The sequence below is a fragment of the Spermophilus citellus genome (assembly GCF_964194105.1).
Source record: "Spermophilus citellus genome assembly, chromosome: 4".
NCBI lineage: Eukaryota > Metazoa > Chordata > Mammalia > Rodentia > Sciuridae > Spermophilus > Spermophilus citellus.
In genome coordinates this window covers 223084781-223091036 of record NC_138185.1, presented here as the reverse complement: position 1 = coordinate 223091036, position 6256 = coordinate 223084781, and positions in this window count along the sequence as shown.

The window sequence follows — 6256 nt, the reverse complement described above, 5'->3', positions numbered from 1 at the left end:
TTTTCAAAACTCATGAACAGAAGGATCAAAAATAAGACCCTACAACACTGATATCGAAAGATGAAAGATCAGAAATGAAGAAGGACCTCAGAGTTTCAGACACCAGGTGCTCCTCGCAAGTCACTCACATGCAACCAGATGTCATGATTGGTCCAGTGCTAAGCCCCCTTTCAACTAAAACTAATAGAAAGTGATTTGTTGGACAATTCATCAATAAATATATATATGAATAACAAAACACAAGAGTACTATCATTCACCTATTAATTAACTAATAATATTTTTGAGAGCCTATGATTCAAAACACGCAAACCAAGGCAAGAACAAAGACCAAGACCCACAATGACCTCCAGATCTGCTGGAGAGACACCCATGGAGCACCTGGCCACAGAGGAGTTCCAAACCAGCTCAAGAGGGTCCACTGGGGACAAGCGCACAGCAGAACCAAGGACAGAAAAGCAAACAAATGACACACTGAGACATTCTCTCCACTGACCCTTGCTTTCCACTCTTCATTGAGAAACTCACTCATGTGGCCTCTGCATGTTAACTGAAGGGGTATTGTTTTAGCTCTTAGCAAAAGCAGCTAATTCAAAATGGCCCCAGACCACAGCAGGAACCCTGCAGGGTCCCTGCACTCACTGTGTCCTCTAAGCCATGAAGGCTTGGCCATGGAACACCAGCGCAGATTGGACTTGTGTGCTGACACCATGTGTTCCATGACCCACCACTGAGTTCTGTCATTCAACAATGCTTCAGTCCGCCATTTTTCTGGCATTTTCTCATGTAACTAGAGTTGTAGGATTTGCAAGTGTCACCACACAGGGGAAGACCAAGATCCTTCCATGTTCCTGCCTGGGTCCTGAGGATGGTGCCTACCAAAAGCACTTCTATTCCTCATGTTGGACATCATGTCCAGACACGCTTTCTCCCTCATATGTGGCTCACGTGACACCAGCCAAGGGCACAGGGTCATGTCGTGGTCTCTTCATGGTTCATTCATCTGCACCTTTGTTTTGATTAGGTGATTAATTAATGTATAAGAATAAAATGAAACGTGATGTCCAGGACCTAAGCTGCTGGACAAATCCAACATCTGTCTGTAGAATCCTCTGCCAAACATACAGCATCTCTCAATATTCAACCTCCATGTGGCTCATGATCAATTAATAACTGCAAGGTTCCTCATCATATTCATTATTGGGCCATGGTTAGTTTTTATTGGTTTAAGAATTTTAAGGATGCTATGATACCTCTACACCATCCCCCGGAGAAGGAAAAACACCTTGGCTATCTATCCCTCACAGTGGTCATCTCCTTAACACAGTGACAGCACAGAATGTCTCCACACAGCAGGGTCCTCATACCAGTCAGGGACAGCCACTGTGAAGCACCAAGCAGACAAGATCACACTAAGCCAGGGACGCCCTCTCCACTGATGGATGCATCCCATCCTTCACTAACATCCTTCACTTGGCTTCCATCAATTACGGCAATATTTGTTTTTCTCAAAATAGGATAAACTCTAACTTGCAAAAGATCAAGAACAATGCTGAAGTATAATTTTTCACTGTGCATACCTTCCTGACCCCAGAGGGAATACCCTTCATGTACTTTACCAGTGGATAATGCTGCAGCCCTTAAATATGTGTATTCTGCCACCATTAATCAGGTTGTAAGAATACACATGAAATACATGGAGAGAAAGATCTATGCATCCTACCATCACCTGACATTGCACATGGGACCCATTCCATAGCAGGTATGAACAAGGGTCTGCTTCTGTTGGACCTCTGATTTGTTTATTGGTCCAAATAAAATAATAGCATAAAACACTTGAAAATAAAGATCTGTTGTGAGATACCCTCAAGGGCACTTGACCATTGAGCCAAATCCCCAGCCCTATTTTGTATTTTATACAAAATAGCTGCTTAGTACCTCACTTTTTCTGAGGCTGGCTTTGAATTTATGAACCTCCTGCCTCAGCCTCCTGAGCTTCTGGTATTACAATTGTGTGCTATCGTGCTGGCTCTAGACACTTTCACAGTATATGAGTCAAATACAACAGTGACCTACTGATTTAATAATTGATTCACTAATAATTCATGAAATCCTTCTTATTCCCAGAAAGCCCACAGATAGCCCTGGTGGTGGTCATCTGTATAGGTACCATCTTTCCACTCTACTTCTCCAACCACCATCCTCAGCTTTTAACACATGTATTTTGGTATATTACTTCCCATTCATCTGATCGTTGGCCTTGGGTGTGCCTAATGTATTACAGTTCACATTTTCTAAAACTTAAACAAAGACCCTTCAAGGATCCAGCAGAACCACTCAAAGAACTCTAGCTATGACTCACATTGGTCCCAAGTCCTGACGCAGAGATGCAGCCCATGGTTTGGCACCCAGGGCGGTATGGCTCCATCCCCTGGGAAGCATCCATGCTGAGGAGTAGAGAACAGAGAAGACGGCAAGAGTGAGACATCCACCCACCCACCTTGGCTGATCCTATTCCCTTTGGGGTTGGACCTCAGAGTTCCAGAAACGTATTATTCATGATCAGAGATTCATACGCCGGCAGTGATCATCAGCAGTCCAAGGAAAGACCCAACTCATTCAGGCAACACCATTCATCTCTACATTTAGTGTCTGCATGAGTAGATCCAACTTGACCATTTGAGCTGTGTACTAATTTTTATTCCAGTTGTACAAATTAATGGGAAGCACTATGGAAACGTGACCCACGTATGCAGTGGCAAGTACTAAATGAGGAGCTTCACACTGGCATCACGGGAAACGTTCTTCAGACTCTTTGATGAGTGTGATAACTGCACAGTACTATCTCAGAGCACGTCTCTTCCTACCAAGGTCATTAACATTACCATCATTCCAGGGTGTTCCACGGACTGAACTCAGGGGCACTTGGCCACTGAGCCACATCCCCAGCCCTTTTTTTGTATTTTATTTAGAGACAGAGTCTCACCAAGTTGCTTAGCACCTCGCTTTTGCCGAAGCTGACTTTGAACTCACGATCCTCTTGCCACAGCCTCCCAAGCAGCTAGGATTATAGGCGTGCACCACCGCGCCTGGCCATTACTATTTTAAATTTGGAAACTTTGTGCACAGCTCTTACACTTGTTCATAAAACATATAACAGGTTTACTGAACTACAGTCACTGTTAATCTGTTAGTTCACTCATAATGTTCCTCAAAGACTGTGATTCACAAACACCCAACAAGGGCATAACTCTGCATGATAAAGATCTAGCAAGATCCTCACCGCAATATACATCTATCACTACTCATTCACACATTTTTATATCTGCTTTACTTCTTATCAAGATTCATCTTACTCCAAAATTTAAAAGGATTACACTAAGCTTCATGTGGTGGTGCCACACACACATTTCAAACACACAAGGAGTTCCCCTAAGCATACCACCCAAACCAAGACAGGAACAGGGACCAAGACCCACACTGACCTCCAAGTCTGCTGGAGAGTCACCCATGGAGCACCTGGCCACAGAGGAGTTCCAAACCAGCTCAAGAGGGTCCACTGGGGACAAGCGCACAGCAGAACCAAGGACAGAAAAGCAAACAAATGACACACTGAGACATTCTCTCCACTGACCCTTGCTTTCCACTCTTCATTGAGAAACTCACTCATGTGGCCTCTGCATGTTAACTTAAAGGGTATTGTTTTAGCTCTTAGCAAAAGCAGCTAATTCAAAATGGCCCCAGACCACAGCAGGAACCCTGCAGGGTCCCTGCACTCACTGTGTCCTCTAAGCCATGAAGGCTTGGCCATGGAACACCAGCGCAGATTGGACTTGTGTGCTGACACCATGTGTTCCATGACCCACCACTGAGTTCTGTCATTCATCAATGCTTCAGTCCGCCATTTTTCTGGCATTTTCTCATGTAACTAGAGTTGTAGGATTTGCAAGTGTCACCACACAGGGGAAGACCAAGATCCTTCCATGTTCCTGCCTGGGTCCTGAGGATGGTGCCTACCAAAAGCACTTCTATTCCTCATGTTGGACATCGTGTCCAGACACGCTTTCTCCCTCATATGTGGCTCACGTGACACCAGCCAAGGGCACAGGGTCATGTCGTGGTCTCTTCATGGTTCATTCATCTGCACCTTTGTTTTGATTAGGTGATTAATTAATGTATAAGAATAAAATGAAACGTGATGTCCAGGACCTAAGCTGCTGGACAAATCCAACATCTGTCTGTAGAATCCTCTGCCAAACATACAGCATCTCTCAATATTCAACCTCCGTGTGGCTCATGATCAATTAATAACTGCAAGGTTCCTCATCATATTCATTATTGGGCCATGGTTAGTTTTTATTGGTTTTAAATTTTTTAAAAAAGAAACATTAAATCTCACTAAGCTTCATCTATATTATTTACCACGAAGAAGCATCTGTGACATCCTGAGCTTTCCGCTCATGTATAGCTGGCGGGTGGAACATTATACATTGTATACTTTGTGTGGGAACATTTTGCCTTCTTGGGTTATATTTAATTTTTTAAATGTAGCAATACTTCTTTAAAAAAAAAAAAAGCAGATAAAACTGGAACATCAGCTATTACTCACGTAATCCAAACTCCATGACAACATGATGGCAGCATTAATGGGCTCAAAATCATCCAGTCTGCGGAACAGAGAACAAAGCAGACCATTGATACAGGACACCTGTCCCCTGACCCTGGCTTTTCATATTCCCTGTACTTGCTCTACTAGGAATTCATTATCTGGAGGATATTTGTATCTTTTTTTGTACAAAAATGAATAACCAGAAATATTGTTTGTCCCGGATGCTGAGTAATACCTATCAATCACACTGTGTACAATACTCTTAGCCAAGGAAGGCACAGCAGTGTGACATTTACTTACATTGCTGTCAATAGTTGTAATACGTAACAGTGACTGGTCAGGCCTCTTATAATAGTATTTCCATTATACAGATTTTTCACTGATCCAAATACAATTACAGAATAAAAATCAATGAATACACTGACCAAAAATAAATATATTCTATATTACTAATGCCTGTTTAATAACATTATTTCAAGAAGAGAAAGCCTGGCATGCGTTCATATTCTATGACTCATACGCCACCACTAGTCATCATCCTCTGTTTGTCCAAAGAGTTCTAATTTGTCTATTGATTAATTCATTCATTGCCTATTGATTAATTCATTAATGGAATAATTATAAGTATAGAACCTTGATTCACAAAACCCAAAGAAGAGCCACATTATTTCTAGTCTATTATGGAATCATTCCAATGTTAGTACCTTGGAATTAATTCATTAATAACCTTCAATTTTTCATATACACAGTATCAATACTTCATAGTGCACGTATATTTATCAAAAATATACAGTCTATTTTTTATTATATTTTAAATTTTTTTATAATTCAGGAAGTACTCAAGAAAACCATCCAAACCAAGACAAGAACACTTCTATGACTCACAGTGGTCAGCAGCTTCTTCCAACCATGGACATGGAAGACCCTTCTGTCCACAGGTCACATCCATTCTGGGGAGCAGAGGGCAGAGAAGATGACAACAAATTGAGATGTGCCCTAGAGTTCACCTGTCACAGTGAGACACTTAAGCACTCAAATTTGGTTGGAGTTAGAGAAGAACCTCAGATTTAAAAGGTAGTCACTGTCCTCGCTCATACAGCTCCTAGAATCATCATTGTTCCACCATGGCTGCTCGTTTACTCCAACCATTTCATTTTCTGAATCATAAGCCCTATGCAAGTCACCCCGTCCCAAAGAGAAAAACTAACCACAACTCACACTGGGCTGTAGCTCCTCTCAAACAGGGTGCTAATGGCTCCTGACCATGGAGCCATTCGCCTGTCCACAGGCCATGTCCATTCTGAGAAGCAGAGGGCAGAGAAGATGACAACAATTGGAGAAGTGCCCCACTTTTAATCTGTCACAGGGAGACACTTAGACAAACACACTTGGTGGGAGATGGGGAAGGACCTCGGATCCACAGGTCTTCACCCATACCCCTCCAGCAGTCATCATCGATTCGGGGGGGGGGGGGGTCCTTCATCTGTCTAACCATGGCTACTTTCCGATTCATTAATCTATACCTGACTAACACAAGCCTTACGCAAGCCAACCCATCTCAAACAGGAATATTGATCAGGACTCACACTGATCGGCAGCTCCCCCTCAGGAGAGTCCTAAGGGCACCAGACCACGGATCCATCCTGTT